The sequence below is a fragment of the Salmo salar genome, chromosome 09 (assembly GCF_965601325.2).
Source record: "Salmo salar chromosome 09, fSalSal1, whole genome shotgun sequence".
In the NCBI taxonomy this organism is placed as follows: domain Eukaryota; kingdom Metazoa; phylum Chordata; class Actinopteri; order Salmoniformes; family Salmonidae; genus Salmo; species Salmo salar.
The window spans coordinates 148,863,542-148,882,738 of NC_138299.1; the positions used below are offsets into that span (position 1 = coordinate 148,863,542).

General features: G+C 43.3%; 1 pseudogene; it reads right to left on the minus strand.

The window, feature by feature from the left end:
* Positions 1 to 16,536: 16,536 nt before the first annotated feature.
* LOC106613175 (ATP-sensitive inward rectifier potassium channel 1 pseudogene) lies at positions 16,537 to 18,099 on the minus strand (annotated as a pseudogene).
* Between the last annotated feature and the right edge of the window lie 1,098 nt (positions 18,100 to 19,197).

Genomic DNA, 19,197 nt, shown 5'->3' on the forward strand with positions numbered 1-19,197 from the left:
GGAAAGGGGGTTGGGCTTGAATGAAAGAGCGGGAAGATTTAGGAACAAAGAAACAGCAGCTATGCTATCGTAAATACATTATCTTATGCATTCTAAATTACCGCCCATTTGGAAAAGGAAAATGCAATAAATATTTACTCTGAGATGCGCTTCGGTAGATTGGTCGTCGATGCTGGCCGGGTTGGCCAACAGATCTTCCGGTCCTTGGAAGAATGTCTCTGGTGGTAAATTGGATACGTGGTGGTATCTTCGTCTATTCGTTGTTAGACTGGATCCGTCGTCCGTCCTTTCCTAGCCCACGTCTACAGCGGCCGCTGCTAACTCAACGGCTAGGAAGTATCACTTCTGTAGTGAATAAGCTCAAAGTTCATACCATTCGCCACCAAAGCTCACGCCGAGGTTGGCTTAGTTCTGTACTTGACATGTGTGTCCTTCTAACGTAGAGGCTGCAGACCTCACGTACTGGAACCAACGTGGTTATCTTTTCGTCAAAGGCTTATATAGTGGAGAGGGGGAAGGATGTGTTTCAAGGTTTATGACCCCTGTCTCTTCACAGGGGCGGGCCACTGATCAAGCAGGGCACTTTCCTTATGAAAACCCAAATCTCTAATTTGGAAGCTAAAATTACATTTAATCTCCTAACAAACAATTTCAATATCAAACATTTCAATTGCATAACAATTCCATGTTACTCTGATAACTAGAGGGTGTATACTTTCTCAGGTACAGTTTATGTCGTCCTGTCATCAGTCATAATGTCTCAGATGACAACTGAACTGACATACTTACTCATTACGTTCCCAAGCATATTTCCAACTGGTTTTATTACCAAAATATGGTTCCTTTTCCCCATTTGTTTGATGTTCCCAGACTCTCTATATTTAACACAGGCTATTCAAGTCCTTCAGTTGGGTCAGAGAGGGGAAGGGAGAAAGGTATTTATGGGGGGGGGGGGGGGGGGGTCATAAACCTTACCCACAGGCCAACGTCATGACACTACTGTAGATTAACTTGTTTTAACTCCGACCTCGTGAAATTGACAAACTGACACGTTTTCATTGTCATCAAAATCAACTTTATATCAAATCACATTGTATTAGTCACATGTGCCGAATACAACAGTGAAAAGTATAAGAAAGAAAAGTAACAAGTAATTAAAGAGCAGCAGTAAAATAACAATAGCGAGACTATATACAGTTGGGTACCGGTACAGTTGAGGTAATATGTACATGTAGGTAGAGTTATTAAAGTGACTATGCATAGATGATAACAACAGAGAGTAGCAGTAGTGTAAAAGAGGGGGAAAGGGGGCAATGCAAATATTCTGGGTAGCCATTTGATTAGATGTTCAGGAGTCTTATGGCGACTAGGAGTGCCAGCCTCTGGGTGAGCATTTTTTTGGTTTGCTTATGGCCCTATACAGCTCGTTGAGTAGTCTTAGTGCCAGCATCGGTTTGTGGTGGTAAATAGACAGCTATGAAAAATAAAGATGAAAACTCTCTTGGTAGATAGTGTGGTGTACGGCTTATCATGAGGTATTCTAAGTCAGGCGGGCAGAACCTTGAGACTTCCTTAATGTTAGAGATTGTGCACCAGCTGTTGTTACTAAGAGACACAATTGGTCAAAAGCCCGTAAAACGGCTGATATTCCCTCCAGCGCCATTCTTTCTTGATCATTGACAAAGAAAATCCAGACTTCAAAGAAGAGGTGAAGGGACGCCGCAAGTGCTTTCAGACTAAAGTAGCCTTCTACGGGGTTGGTAAGAAGCTAAGGAAGCCACCAATGGCCACTCTTGACAAAGGTAAGAATGTTGCCTGTATGTTCCATATGAACTGCTGCATTAATGAGATTTACAAAAAACATTTTGTAACCTTTTTAGCTCTCATCTCTCCCTCTCTCCCTCTCTTCCTCTCTGGCAGGAATGATTAGAGATGAAGGAAGAGATCACCACAGAAACCAAGGAGAGGTGGGTGGGGGTCACAGGGAGGGAGGGAGGAGATTGGTTGCAGGTGTTCTAGATAGAGGTCGACCGATTATGATTTTTCAACGCCGATACCGATTATTGGGGGACCAAAAAAAGCCGATTTTTTTATTTATTTATTTGTAATAATGACAATTATTTTAACTTAATATAATACATCAATAAAATCAATTTAGCCTCAAATAAATAATGAAACATGTTCAATTTGGTTTAAATAATGCAAAAACAAAGTGTTGGCGAAGAAAGTAAAAGTGCAATATGTGCCATGTAAGAAAGCTAACGTTTAAGTTCCTTGCTCAGAACATGGGAACATATGAAAGCTGGTGGTTCCTTTTAACATGAGTCTTCAATATTCCCAGGTAAGAAGTTTTAAGTTGTAGTTATTATAGGAATTATAGGACTATTTCTCTCTATACGATTTGTATTTCATATACCTTTGACTATTGGATGTTCTTATAGGCACTTTAGTATTGCCATTGTAACAGTATAGCTTCCATCCCTCTCCTTGCCCCTACCTGGGCTCGAACCAGGAACACATCGACAACAGCCACCCTCGAAGCAGCGTTACCCATGCAGAGCAAGGGGAACAACTACTCCAAGTCTCAAGTGACGTTTGAAACACTATTAGCGCGCACCCTGCTAACTAGCTAGCCATTTTCACATCAGTTACACCAGCCTAATCTTGGGAGTTGATAGGCTTGAAGTCATAAACAGCGCAATGCATTGCGAAGAGCTGCTGGCAAAACGCACGAAAGTGCTGTTTGAATGAATGCTTACAAGCCTGCTGGTGCCTACCACCGCTCAGACTGCTCTATCAAATCATAGACTTAATTAAAATTAACACAAAGAAATACGAGCCGTAGGTCATTAATATGGTCGAATCCGGAAACTAACATTTCGAAAACAAAACGTTTTTCTTTCAGTGAAATATGGAACCGTTCCATATTTTATCTAACGGGTGGCATCCCTAAGTCTAAATATTCCTGTTACATTGCACAACCTTCAATGTTACGTCATAATTACGTAAAATTCTGGCAAATTAGTTCACAACGAGCCAGGCGGCCCAAACTGTTGCATATACCCTGACTCTGCGTGCAATGAACATAAGAGAAGTGACACAATTTCATGTTAGCAGGCAATATTAACTAAATATGCAGGTTTAAAAATATATACTTGTGTATTGATTTTAAAGAAAGGCATTGATGTTTTTGGTTAGGTACATTGGTGCAACGACAGTCCTTTTTTCGCAAATGCGCTTGTTAAATCATCACCCGTTTGTCGAAGTAGGCTGTGATTCGATGAGAAATTAACAGGCACCACATCGATTATATGCAACGCAGGACACGCTAGATAAACTAGTAATATCGTCAACCATGTCTAGTTAACTAGTGATTATGTTAAGATTGATAGTTTTTTTTATAAGATAAGTTTAATGCTAGCTAGCAACTTACCTTGGCTTCTTGCTGCCCTCGTGTAAATGGTAGTCAGCCTGCCATGCAGACTCCTCGTGGAGTGCAATGTAAGGCAGGTGGTTAGAGCATTGGACTAGTAACCGGAAGGTTGCAAAAACGAATCCCCGAATCCCCCCTGAACAAGGCAGTTAACCCCCGTTCCTAGGCCGTCATTGAAAATAAGAATGTGGTCTTAATCTGACTTTCCTAGTTAAATAAAGGTGTAAAAAAAAATACAGATTACCGATTGTTATGAAAACTTGAAATCGGCCCTAATTAATCGGCCATTCCGATTAATCGGTCGACCTCTAGTTCTAGACATGTATGCTCAAAACTCCTGCCATGAGGACGATACAGATGTTGCCTGCCATGTTCCCATCATCTCATCAGAAGAAGTCTGAGTGAAGCTCCGCTTCATGTCCTATAGGTAAATATGTATGTCAAGCCCTTATGTGACCTATACTGTACACTCCTTAAAATATCTGCCTTAAACTTTGTTGTTTATGATTCATTAGACTCAGTTCCATTGTTCAATTTGCTAATACACACATTTTCTTTATTACTATTTCATGTTTAACCGTTGGAGGACACAGAGACTTACCTGAAGAAAAGGTTCCTCTCCTACCTTGTCCTGATCATTGGAGGACCCAGAGACTTACCTGAAGAAAAGGTCCCTCTCCTGCCCTGTTCTGATAATTGGAGGACCCAGATATTTACCTACAGAAAAGGTCCTCATTCCTCCAAACAGAAGTGCTGAGCGACGGGATCCATGATGGATAAAAATGCCATGGCGGAGTGGGAAATATGTATTTTGGACAATAGACTAAAACTCCTCCACTCTAACCCATAATACAGCCTGTACCATACACTCCCTACTACTTCCCCTTAGCCCTAACCCACCGCACAGCCTGTCCCCATACACTCCCTATCACTTCCCCTTAGCCCTAACCCACCACACAGCCTGTCCCATACACTCCCTACCACTTCCCCTTAGCCCTAACCCACCACACAGCCTGTCCCCATACACTCCCTACCACTTCCTCTTAGCCCTAACCCACCACACAGCCTGTCCCCATACACTCCCTACCACTTCCCCTTAGCCCTAACCCACCACATAGCCTGTCCCCATACACTCCCTACCACTTCCCCTTAGCCCTAACCCACCACACAGCCTGTCCCCATACACTCCCTACCACTTCCCCTTAGCCCTAACCCACCACACAGCCTGTCCCCATACACTCCCTACCACTTCCTCTTAGCCCTAACCCACCACACAGCCTGTCCCCATACACTCCCTACCACTTCCCCTTAGCCCTAACCCACCACACAGCCTGTCCCCATACACTCCCTACCACTTCCCCTTAGCCCTAACCCACCACACAGCCTGTCCCCATACACTCCCTACCACTTCCCCTTAGCCCTAACCCACCACACAGCCTGTCCCCATACACTCCCTACCACTTCCCCTTAGCCCTAACCCACCACACAGCCTGTCCCCATACACTCCCTACCACTTCCCCTTAGCCCTAACCCACCACACAGCCTGTCCCCATACACTCCCTACCACTTCCTCTTAGCCCTAACCCACCACACAGCCTGTCCCCATACACTCCCTACCACTTCCCCTTAGCCCTAACCCACCACACAGCCTGTCCCCATACACTCCCTACCACTTCCCCTTAGCCCTAACCCACCACACAGCCTGTCCCCATACACTCCCTACCACTTCCCCTTAGCCCTAACCCACCACACAGCCTGTCCCCATACACTCCCTACCACTTCCTCTTAGCCCTAACCCACCACACAGCCTGTCCCCATACACTCCCTACCACTTCCCCTTAGCCCTAACCCACCACACAGCCTGTCCCCATACACTCCCTACCACTTCCCCTTAGCCCTAACCCACCACACAGCCTGTCCCCATACACTCCCGTCCAGTTTCCTTTAAATAAATGTAAAAAAATAAATAAAAAAAATGTTTAATGATCTTTCTTACATCTCTCAGATATAGGACAGATACTTCAGAACAAACTTCCTTTTTTGTGGGGGACTATCTTTCGTTCCATGTAGTGAATCTGTTATTCAATGTGTTTCTATTGGCTAATAGCAGTAAGGACTATCTGTTGTTCCATGTAGTGAATCTGTTATTCAATGTGTTTCTATTGGCTAATAGCCCCCCCCCCCAAAAAAAAAAAAACATATACTTTTTTTATATATATATTTCGTTTTGAGACTTCAAGGGGTCTTAAAATAAAAAATGTATTAACAAAATGATCCTTGGTTTGACTTTCTTAAAACAATTCCATTTTGCGGTAGATCAGTTATCAGTATTAAGTACATTCAGAAGCACTGGACAGTCCCTTTAACCATAACCTATAATGCAGCCTGGTCTCAATCCAAATAATTGGATTGCAGGTGTTCCAACAAAAAAAAATATTGATTTGAACTTGATAAATGTTCATGCTGTGTTAGATGTGGTTTGGGGCTGTTGCAATTCTAACCATGACTAAATGTGACCTTTTCAAATTATAGTTGATGTGTTCCAGTTTTATGTTTGAATTATCACAAAATATACACCCTGGTTTCTTTTGTAATGTAAACACTTATGTTGAACAAGAAATACAATAAAAAAGAAATGCTTTCACTTTTGAGTTTATTCATGTTTAGTGGAGTGCACCATGTTGAAATAAATGCAATTTCTTTGAAAAGGAATGAGTTCTTGTTTTAAGTGGTTTGCCCTCATTTTTCATAAGATTCTTGAAAAAAGTGTAAATATCTAGTTTTCATCCAGTTTCCTTCTTATTGTCAGCTTCTTGTGTATACTTTAGTTCATTATGTAGTCTTGATTATAGACATTTTCATTAAAGATTAGGGTATGCCTTTGGGAAGTAAGAGAAAATTATTGTTTTAAGGGTTTTTGCTTAATTATTTAGATATTTCACTAAACTAGCCATGCTTAAAACTAGACAGAATAGCTTGAAATCTCTTATTTTAAGATTTAAGAGGTTTCTAGTCAACAAGATATTGTCTTATTTTAAGAAATCTTACCAAGTAGGATTATCTCAGTGCAGTGGAAGATAATTTTGCTTACTTTTAGTATTTTTTTTCCTTTAATTTGGTGACGTATTGTCTTGTCATGCCGTTTTTGCAGTGTAGAACTAAAAAGGTATCTGGAACCAAAAAGGGTTCTACCTGCACTGCAGAAACGGCATGTCAAAAACAGGGGAGACTGTGCTGCTTCTGACAGGGGAGGCTGTGCTGCTTCTGACAGGGGAGGCTGTGCTGCTTCTGACAGGGGAGGCTGTGCTGCTTCTGACAGGGGAGGCTGTGCTGCTTCTGACAGCGGAGGCTGTGCTGCTTCTGACAGGGGAGCCTGTGCTGCTTCAGACAGGGGAGGCTGTGCTGCTTCTGACAGGGGAGACTGTGCTGCTTCTGACAGGGGAGACTGTGCTGCTTCGGACAGGGGAGGCTGTGCTGCTTCTGACAGAGGAGACATCTAGTAGCAGAGTTGAGGTGCTAGAGTCAGCATCATAGTCCTTGGTTGAGCTGTCATTGCCCTGATCACTTGAGGTCTCAAAATCAATGAGCCGCCTCTGTCTTTTCAGTCCACGGCCCCTCTGTGCTGTTGGGCCTGTACCTTCTTTGGTGAGTTTATATTCTGAACTCTCTTGTACAGTCCTTTATGTATGGCATGAAAGGACATGATTACATAATGCTTTTCCTGAAATATGCTTGTATGCACTTCCCCCCCATTAAATTTAATGTTAAATAATGTTCCTTTATTAAAATGGACATAGTTACCCATCTATGTGTAATGCCAGAGGGCTGGTCTTGCAGCATATGGTATTTTTCAACAAGTCTCTTAGCCATTACCGGCATCTCTTCCTCCGAAGGGTATCTATGATCTTCATCAGTCTCAACAGTTGCTCTCAAGATGGAGACCACGGTCGTAATGGTGTTTCTCACCAACCTGCTGCGAAGCTGCTTTGACATGGGGAATCCCGTCTCTTAGCCAACAATCTTCTTCTCTAAGTAATGCTTCCACACTGACTCCAACTCAGTGTCTGTGTATATTATATATTCAGGGCTGTGTATTTGTACAATTTTCTTTGGAGAAACTCCTTCCCAGTTACGCTTTCTGGTTCAAGGAGGTTACTGTGGTGCGTCTTTCAATTCAAATTACCCTAACTTCAGTAATGTAGATCCAGCTACATGAGTCAACTCCAAATTTAAAGTACTTAAGCATCATTCAAAAGTTTTTTTTCCCCCTCGACATTAATTATCGAATGAAAATATTGGAGAAAAACTGTTGCTAGAAAGCATGTGCACTCAGAGGCTCTGGTTTACCTCAGGATTGATTGTTTGCCAGATACTGCTTCTCCTCAGAAAGTGCTCTGGTGCTTTAAAAATATCCCTTCTATCATCCCGTGTCAGGGTGCGCAACAAGACTTTACTGATATATGCAGCTGTAACACAATACAACAGATGTATTTTGAAAGTACTACCCTGAATTTGAAAAACAACAAAGTAAGTACCCACAACACCAAACATCCAAGAGATGGAGTTTGAGAAATGTTACATCTCTCAAATTCACATATGGGGGTCTGGATTCCAGGATTGATAGTCTGTGACATTAAAATGTAAGTTATAAACATGTTTTGTTTAATTATATTTGTATCATAAACATTGGTGTAAAGCAGCCTTATATTCAGTTAGCCAGTGAGACAGTCGTTCTGAAGCACAGTAATATTTTTCAAGAATCAACAAGATATATCATAAATGTATGTCATAGTGAATACACAAAGCTAGGTTGCGCCAGTGTACTCACATTAATAATGCAATCTGTGTGCCATTATTCAAAGGGAAGCCAAATTTCCCTCTTTATTCACCTTCTCCGCCCTATACAAGTCATACAGATATAGGTCCCCTCCTCCATTATCAAATCCTCAAATGCAATGGAAAATGGGGTAAGAGAGACAATCAATTTGCTAATTTAGTAAAGGTACATTAACGTTAAATTAACAAATCATTTTAGGCAACGCAAATAGCTAAATTTACTTAGCCAGCCACCCAGAATGCAACACACTAACGTTAGCAACTGCGTTAGCTACCTTAGTAGCTAGCTAGCTAATGTTAGCTGATGCCTGGGTTGGAAACCAGCTAGCTAACAAAAATGGCAGCTAACATTCGTTAGCTAGCTACCTAACTTTAACTTACCATACAAAATGCTCACCATCGTCCAAATTGACCAAGTCCTACTTCCTCTTCACTGATCTGCGTTAAAAGTCACCAGTTAGCTAGCTTCTGTTGACTGGTCAATTCGGTGACCTCTTGTGCGGGTGCCAGTGTTTACGGCTTTGGGGTGGTACCTGGTAGGTTCATTGATAATTTGTGTGAGATTGAGGGCATCAAGTTTAGATTGTAGGATGGCTGGGGTGTTAAGCATGTCCCAGTTTAGGTCACCTAGCAACACGAGCTCTGAAGATAGATGGGGGGCAATCAGTTCACATATGGTGTCCGGAGCACAGTTGGGGGCAGAGGTCTATAGCAAACGGCAATGGTGAGAGACTTGTTTTTAGAGAGGTGGATTTTTAAAAGTAGAAGTTCAAATTGTTTGTGTATAGACCTGGATAATAGGACAGAACTCTGCAGGTTATCTCTGCAGTAGATTGCAACACTGCCCCCTTTGGCCGTTCTATCTTGTCTGAAAATGTTGTAGTTAGGATGGAGATTTCAGAGTTTTTGGTGGTCTTCCTAAGCCAGGATTCAGACACGGCTAGGACATCCGGGTTGGCAGAGTGTGCTAAAGCAGTGAATAAAACAAACTTAGGGAGGAGGCTTCTAATGTTAACATGCATGAAACCAAGGCTTTTACGGTTACAGAAGTCATCAAAGAGAGCGCCTGGGGAATAGGAGTGGAGCTAGGCACTGCAGGGCCTGGATTCACCTCTACATCACTAGAGGAACAGAGGAGGAGTAGGATAAGGGTACGGCTACAAGCTATGAGAATTTGTTGTCTAGGACGTCCGGAACAAAGAGTAAAAGGAGCAGGTTTCTGGGGGCGATAAAATAGATTCAAGGTATAATGTACAGTCAGAGGTATGGTAGGATGGAGGTAAACCTAGGCATTGACTGATGATGAGAGAGATATTGTCTCTAGAAACATCATTGAAACCAGGTGATGTCATTGCATATGTGGGTGGTGGAACTGAAGGGTTGGATAAGGTATATTGAGCAGGGCTAGAGGCTCTACAGTGAAATAAGCCAATAAACACTAAACAGAACAGCAATGGACAAGGAATATTGACATTAAGGAGAGGCATGCTTAGCCGAGTGATCATAAGGGTCCAGTGAGTAGTGAGGTTGGTTGGGATCACGGCGATTCAGACAGCTAGCCGGGCCATGGGTAGCAACCTAGCAGAAGACGGAGGTCTGTTTTTAGCCACCTCGTGCGTTTTCGTCGGTAGATTAGTGGGGTTCCGTGTGGTAGAGGGGACCAATCCAATTGGCAAAATAGTTATAGTTATAGTGGCCCAGGAAAATTGTCTGATAGACCTATTCAGCTAGCAGCCGATATGCTCAAGACAGCTAATGGGCGTTCAGGTTACGTTGCGACGGAGGGGCCAGTTGAATAACTCCCTCGGGCAGATAACGTTGGTAGTCCAGTCGTGAAGGCACGGTGGGGCTCCGCATAGGCAGTAAAACGGGTCCGGCTAGGTGATTGTAGCCCAGGAGTGGCTGATGGAACTCTTCAGCTGGCTAGCTCCGGGATAATTGGTGTTTGCTCCGGGACCGACGTTAGCCAATAGTCACTCGGATAGCAGTTAGCTAGCTGCAAGATCCAGGTGAAAATGTCCAGAGCTTGCGGTAGGAATCAGGGGATATAAGAGAGAAAATAGGTCCGGTATGCTCTAGTCTTAGTCACGTTGTACAAAACTGGCGATAGCTTTCCGAGCTAAAGGATAGCTGATGACCGCTAGCCGTGGTTAGCTGAATACTAACATTAGCTAGTAAATCGGCTAACTTCTGGCTAGCTTCTGTTGTGGATTTCAGATTTGAGGTGAATAATACTTTTAAAAGAAACAAAAAGATTCGCACCACATTTGGTGAGGCGGGCTGCAGGAGAGTGTTTTGAAGTTGAGTTTTTCAAAGAAAAATAATAAAATAATATATACTGCTCAAAAAAATAAAGGGAACACTTAAACAACACATCCTAGATCTGAATGAAAGAAATAATCTTATTAAATACTTTTTTCTTTACATAGTTGAATGTGCTGACAACAAAATCACACAAAAATAATCAATGGAAATCCAATTTATCAACCCATGGAGGTCTGGATTTGGAGTCACACTCAAAATTAAAGTGGAAAACCACACTACAGGCTGATCCAACTTTGATGTAATGTCCTTAAAACAAGTGAAAATGAGGCTCAGTAGTGTGTGTGGCCTCCACGTGCCTGTATGACCTCCCTACAATGCCTGGGCATGCTCCTAATGAGGTGGCGGATGGTCTCCTGAGGGATCTCCTCCCAGACCTGGACTAAAGCATCCGCCAACTCCTGGACAGTCTGTGGTGCAACGTGGCGTTGGTGGATGGAGCGAGACATGATATCCCAGATGTGCTCAATTGGATTCAGGTCTGGGGAACGGGCGGGCCAGTCCATAGCATCAATGCCTTCCCCTTGCAGGAACTGCTGACACACTCCAGCCACATGAGGTCTAGCATTGTCTTGCATTAGGAGGAACCCAGGGCCAACCGCACCAGCATATGGTCTCACAAGGGGTCTGAGGATCTCATCTCGGTACCTAATGGCAGTCAGGCTACCTCTGGCGAGCACATGGAGGGCTGTGCGGCCCCCCAAAGAAATGCCACCCCACACCATGACTGACCCACCGCCAAACCGGTCATGCTGGAGGATGTTGCAGGCAGAAGAACGTTCTCCACGGCGTCTCCAGACTCTGTCACGTCTGTCACGTGCTCAATGTGAACCTGCTTTCATCTGTGAAGAGCACAGGGCGCCAGTGGCGAATTTGCCAATGTTGGTGTTCTCTGGCAAATGCCAAACGTCCTGCACGGTGTTGGGCTGTAAGCACAACCCCCACCTGTGGACGTCGGGCCCTCATACCACCCTCATGGAGTCTGTTTCTGACCATTTGAGCAGACACATGCACATTTGTGGCCTGCTGGAGGTCATTTTTGCAGGGCTCTGGCAGTGCTTCTCCTGCTCCTCCTTGCACAAAGGCGGAGGTAGCGGTCCTGCTGCTGGGTTGTTGCCCTCCTACGGTCTCCTCCACGTCTCCTGATGTACTGGCCTGTCTCCTGGTAGCGCCTCCATGCTCTGGACACTACGCTGACAGACACAGCAAACCTTCTTGCCACAGCTCGCATTGATGTGCCATCCTGGATGAACTGCACTACCTGAGCCACTTGTGTGGGTTGTAGACTCTGTCTCATGCTACCACTAGAGTGAAAGCACCGCCAGCATTCAAAAGTGACCAAAACATCAGCCAGGAGGCATAGGAACTGAGAAGTGGTCTGTGGTCCCCACCTGCATAACCACTCCTTTATTGGGGGTGTCTTGCTAATTGCCTATAATTTCCACCTGTTGTCTATTCCATTTGCACAACAGCATGTGAAATTTATTGTCAATCAGTGTTGCTTCCTAAGTGGACAGTTTGATTTCACAGAAGTGTGATTGACTTGGAGTTACATTGTGTTGTTTAAGTGTTCCTTTTATTTTTTTGAGCAGTGTATATATATATATATATATATATATATATATATATATATATATATATATATATATATATATATATATATATATATATATATATATAAAAAAAGATATGCGAAGAAAAATATATACACGGGACACGACGAGGACAAAGGCAGTCTGACTGCTACGCCATCTTGGGAAAAGATCTTTATGACTGACAGACTACGACAACTTTTTCATGACTTTTTCAAAGTTCGAACTGGATGGCTGGAAAGTGTAAACCACTGCGCATGTGAGGAGGGGGGTTCCCTCACCAATGCATATTTTAACTTTCTTCCCCATTTGTTTAATAAAATGTGAGCAAGATAACACACAATTCATTCATACATTTTTTATGATAGTTACTGGAGGTTGCTTTCTGGAATTGGACTCAGTACCACTCATCAAATACCTGCTGAATACAAATGCTAGCTCACTATCTATTTTTGCCCCTTTCACTTGGTGCATTGTTTGAGAAGTGCAATGAATTGGTGGTGTGTTATTTGCTTTGCATTTGTGACCTCGACTTTGAAGTATCTTTTGGGCTACACCAATAGAGCACATTGCCACAGTCCCTTTTTCCGTGCCATCTGTGGTATCGACAGCTGTCCAGAGGAGTATAGAGTTTACAACTCGTTTTATTATTTTATTTAATGTGGGCATGCTGTGTATCTGTCAAATGGACGCCCACCAATAAGCAGGACTAACGTTACAAATGGCACTAACGGAGGGCCTTGTACAGTAAGGGAAAAAAGTATTTGATCCCCTGCTGATTTTGTTTGTTTGCCCACTGACAAAGAAATTATCAGTCTATAATTTTAATGATAGGTTTATTTGAACAGTGAGAGACAGAATAACAACAAAAAAATCCAGAAAATCGCATGTCAAAAATGTTATAAAATTATTAGCATTTTAATGAGGAAAATAAGTATTTGACCCCTCTGCAAAACATGACTTAGTACTTGGTGGCAAAACCCTTGTTGGCAATCACAGAGGTCAGACGTTTCTTGTAGTTGGCCACCAGGTTTGCACACATCTCAGGAGGGATTTTGTCCCACTCCTCTTTGCAGATCTTCTCCAAGTCATTAAGGTTTCGAGGCTGACGTTTGGCAACTCGAACCTTCAGCTCCCTCTACAGATTTTCTATGGGATTAAGGTCTGGAGACTGGCTAGGCCACTCCAGGACCTTAATGTGCTTCTTCTTGAGCCACTCCTTTGTTGCCTTGGCTGTGTGTTTTGGGTCATTGTCATGCTGGAATACCCATCAATGACCTATTTTCAATGCCCTGGCTGAGGGAAGGAGGTTCTCACCCAAGATTTGACAGTACATGTCCCCGTCCATCGTCCCTTTGATGAGGTGAAGTTGTCCTGTCCCCTTAGCAGAAAAACACCCCCAAAGCATAATGTTTCCACCTCCATGTTTGACGGTGGGGGTGGTGTTCTTGGGGTCATAGGCAGCATTCCTCCTCCTTCAAACACGGCGAGTTGAGTTGATGCCAAAGAGCGCCATTTTGGTCTCATCTGACCACAACACTTTCACCCAGTTGTCCTCTAAATCATTCAGATGTTCATTGGCAAACTTCAGACGGGCATGTAAATGTTCTTTCTTGAGCAGGGGGAACTTGCGGGCGCTGCAGGATTTCAGTCCTTCATGGCGTAGTGTGTTACCAATTGTTTTCTTGGTGACTATGGTCCCAGCTGTCTTGAGATCATTGACAAGATCCTCCCATGTAGTTCTGGGCTGATTCCTCACCATTCTCATGATCATTGCAACTCCACAAGGTGAGATCTTGCATGGAGCCCCAGGCCGAGGGAGATTGACAGTTCAATTGTGTTTCTTCCATTTGCGAATAATCGCACCAACTGTTGTCACCTTCTCACCAAGCTGCTTGGCAATGGTCTTGTAGCCCATTCCAGCCTTGTGTAGGTCTACAATCTTGTCCCTGACATCCTTGGAGAGCTCTTTGGTCTTGGCCATGGTGGAGAGTTTGGAATCTGATTGATTGATTGCTTCTGTGGACAGTTGTTTTTTATACATGTAACGAGCTGAGATTAGGAGCACTCCCTTTAAGACTGTGCTCCTAATCTGAGCTTGTTACCTGTATAAAAGACACCTGGGAGCCAGAAATCTTTCTGATTGAGAGGGGGTCAAATACTTATTTCCCTCATTATAATGCAAATCAATTTATAAAATGTTTGATTTTTTGTTGTTGTTATTCTGTCTCTCACTGTTCAAATAAACCTACCATTAAAATGATAGACTGATAATTTCTTTGTCAGTGGGCAAACGTACAAAATCAGCAGGGGATCAAATACTTTTTTCCCTCACTGTAGCTATCAAACAGAGATCAACAGTCCTACGGACGTGACAATTTTGAAACACACCTTTTTTCTGGTTGCATTACATCCGAACAGACCCAAACGGCCAACCTTATTGCTTTGTCAGTGCATGGAGATGTTCATTTTGAGGATGCTCCACAAGAGGCACAGGAGACACTACGAGATATCACATTGAACAAGGCTAATGTATTGGCGAATTTTGTTTGAGGCTGCTGGACTAGTTTGGTACATTCATGTCATACATTTTTTTTGTGCTTGTTTTTTGTCTTTATGTTTCAGAGGACTGGCAACAACATTGTATCTGTGATGGAATACTATCAAGCTTCACTTATGGCTGAGATGAGGGACCAAATGAAGCAGGTGTTTGAGAGACATTCTGAGACCACGGGACAGTACATGAAGTGGCACTGGCAATGTTTGTTCATTTTGCAAATCCTTTTTCCAGAGTTGCTACTACACGCATACAGAACCACAGCATCTAGGAACTTCTCAGCCCGGTCGAGCTTGAGGAAATAATACTTTCTAAAGTAGCGTGCAGAATCAAGAGGTAATTCGAGGGCTCTCTCCATGAAATAAAAATGGTTTTACTACATACCCTTGCTCAGAAGCCTGGAACAGTTGTTTTCTGACTCAATTATTCTTGCCATGACAACCACAGAAATGCAAGGATGGAGTCTTGTATGACATAGCCAATGGAGATCTTTTTATTTTTAAATGTTTATTTAACCCTTCGTTTACCAGGTAAGTTGCCTGAGAACACATTCTCATTTTCCAGTCACTCCCACTTTTCTTTCCTAGGCCCAATGCTTTGAAGTTGATTTTGTATACAGATGAAATAGAGATATGCAACCCACCTGGATCACATGCTTTAAAAAAAATGCTGATGGTTTACTATTCATTGGGAAATATAGATCCTAAATATAGATCTAAGCTAGCTCAAATTAAACTTGCCATTGCTAAATCAAGTGACCTTTCTTGGCTTTGTATGAAAGCGATAATGCCCTCGAAGCCGGTGTTTGGAGGATATATTGGCACGGGTTGCCAATATAACAACACCCGTGCCAATATATCCTCCAAACACTGAATTCTCTGGCATTATCACTTAATCATGCTTGATCATCTAGAGTTTACCCAGATACTTTTTGCTCTAGTGATTTTGCTTCAAACCATTTCAAGACTCAAGTTATTATTCAAGCAGCATTTGAAAAATTTCAAGCAGATATTTATTGATAATGTAATACCCAAGCAACATTATTTACTTCACCTTCCCACACAAATTCAGTATTTGGGTCCTATGGTAGCCACATGTGCATGAGATTTGAATCAAAGTACGTTTTTTTTTTAAACAATGGACTTCCAAAATGTAAGTTTAAAATTTTTTTGCAAATCATTGGTGAAGCATAATCAGCTGTTTGAATGCAGTCAAACTGTGAATGGCTCACAACATCCCATTTTTACACATGAAAGAGAATTGGTACCCCCCTCTGAGGGTAAAAATTTACAATATGATCAGGCAAAAGATAGAGTTCTGTGGTATTGACAAATTCTGACATGTTGTGTCAGTCAAGTGGCTTGTTCTAAACGGGAATAAATATACAAGTCAAAAGTCTTTGATCGTTACCAACGTGAATGACAATGTTCCAGAATTTAGCAAACTCTTCCTACTATTTATTTGATTATCAGCCTTATGACACCTTGGGTCTGAATAGGGATTTGTTAGCATATAAAGTTGCTGTCCCTAACCTTGCCCATGCCCCAAAGTTGGTATATTAGGAAAGGCTTATAGATTTTACGTCCTACTACTCACTCACTTTCAAAAGCAGCATGTATGCTCCAATGAAGCATTATCTTGGGGATGTCCTTGCACGTCACAGTTATAATGAATAGGTGTTCTAATGTTGTCCAGCACTAGCTCAGATGGCAGGTTTGGGGCTTTGTTTCCCACTGGGGGAATTCACATAATGTACTGTAAGTTGCTTTGCATAAAAGTGTCTGCTGTGGCATATTGAAAAAAGCAGTTTGTTTCATATCTGGGTTGTAAATGATTTTAATACAAATATTAATTTTATAGTCTCGTCAAGTGTGATTCTTAGAACAAGCCTACATATCTTCAAATTCTTGTAGATCAGTAGATTCCAGCTTCAAAAAGCTGTTCCCTCAAGAATGTGTCTCATTTAACTTGTGGTAAGACAACTCAAGACATATATTCCTAAAACAAGCTACATAGTCTAACACAGTTAGCACTTGATAAGGAAATCATTCTTAAAATAAGATAATATGATTTTAAAGTATGAATACAAGAAAATTAGCCTTGTTCAGATTTGTAATTTTTGCAATGTTGAACTAAAAATAGTTATTCTATGGGCACAGCCGAAGAACCCTTTAGCATCCTTTTTTCTAAGCGTGTACAACCTATAACTGTCTTCTGTTCCTCAGGCCACATAAACTCACATCTTGGTCATATTAGGTTGTTCAAAGTTATCATTCACTTCAAATTCCCAGTTGTCGATTCCGTTAATGCAGTGGAGGTGGTGTGCCTTCATGTTGTGGAAGCAGTAGGAACAATGTGCAGTGGCCACGGGCACCACTTTGGAGAAGTTGGAGAAGTTCACTCTGTACTTGCCCTCTTTACTGCGGGAGATGATTGGCAGGAAGCTGTAACCCCACATGATCTCCTGAGGGATGAAGGAGGTCCTGACCTGGCAGGCTGAGCTGGTGGTCTCGGCTGTGCCGTCCAGAAAGACCACCAGCTCAAACTCCTGCTTATGGAGTGTGTCCACTGCCATCTCAAAAAAAGGGCTAGCCTTGTCAATCACATGGTAGAGTGTGAGAGGACACACAAAGAAGAGGTTGTCCTTCCCAGCGTCCACCATGAACTCAATGTTCACCTGGTCCATGATAATTGTCTCCTCATTGGGTTTCATGGTTGTCCTCAACAACTTGCCATAGATCTGGCTCCCGATCATCAGGGTCTTGCGTAAGTTGGCCACTCTTATCATGAGGCAAAGGAAGTCTTTCTTAGGACAGATGACAGCTGTCTGACTGAATGTGATGGTCTTGGCCCTTTTCTTAGGGATGGAGATCTTGGCTAGGATGATTCCACACATGAAACAGTTGATGATGGAACCTATGAGAAACTGGGTAATGATGAGGGTTACAGCACCAGAACAGTGAGGGGTGATGACACGTACACCATACCCGATGCTGGTCTGTGTCTCCATGGAGAAGAGGAATGCTGTAATGAGATCAGAAACGTTTTCCACGCAGTACTTGTGGCCTTTTGAGGGGTTCTGCCAGGTCAGGTCCCCGTTGCTCCAGGCGATCCAGAACCACAGTAGTCCGAAGATGAACCAGCTCAGGATGAACGAGACGGTGAAGAAGAAGAGGACAAAGCGCCAACGGAACTCCACGAAGGTCGTCCAGAAGTCCACGAGGAAGGCAAACTGGTTGCCGCATTTCATGTTACCAAATTCAATGTTGCATTGGCCATATTTGGTCACCAGCCGGGTTCGGCGGATTCTTCGCTCCACCAGGTGGTCCTGGATGCGCTTCCTGATGCCAAACATAATTTTTTAGGTCCTGTCTTCTGTTAGAGATAATAAGAATTAGTTTATGAAATAGTTAATACTTTAACTAATTGGGTTAAACATAAATGTAAAAGTCCCACTGACATTCATTTTCATCAAAATATCATTATATGAAACAACTCACCAGCACAAATATCTCAGTCAGTCTATGATCAATCAAATGATTTCACATACCTACCCCAACCACGTTTCTCTACTTACTAGCAGTTGCTATGCATCACTTGCACATTTTAATATGCACTTACATTTTGTAATCCTGGGCACATGCCATAGTTAAGACCCAGGTGATTTTACCATTATCCATTATGTTTAAATCAGTGATTTTGTAACGATCGTCGTGCAGGAAGGAAGAAGTGGACCAAGGCGCAGCTGGGAGCGAACTCATGTTATTTATTACAGACTGAAATAACACGGTCAAAACAGAGAATAAACGTATCGCTACTGCTCCAACAAAAAGAGACAACAACTCACAAACATCGTGGGGGGAAAAGGAACTTAAATATGATTCCCCAATCAGAGGCAACTAGTGACAGCTGTCTCTGATTGGGAATCGACAGAACCCAACATAGAAATACGCCCCAAAGCAAGGCTATACCAAAAACATAGAAAATAAACTATAGAAATGCCACACCCTGACCAAAATAGAAGAGATCACCTGGTCAGGGCGTGACAGTACCCCCCCTCCAACGGTGCGTACTCCCGGCGCACCAACCTAAAGTCTATTAGGGGGGGGGGGGGGATCCGGGTGGGCGCCTCACCCTCGGTGGAGGCTCTGGCCCCGGGCGTGTTTCTCCCCCTGCCTCCACCCTAGCCCTACATCTGGCCCGGACTGGACCACGGTGGAGCGGCATGCTCAGGCTCCGGAGCGGAGCCGCCGACCGGTGGACCGGACACAGGCCGTGCCGGACTGTGGACACGCGCCGTGGGCCTGGTGCGGGGAACAGGGACGGGCCGGACAGGACCGGGGACACGCACCACCAACCTGGTGCGGGGAGCAGGGACGGGCCGGACTGGCCTGGGGACACGCACCACCAACCTGGTGCGGGGAGCAGGGACGGGCCGGACTGGACTGGGGACATGC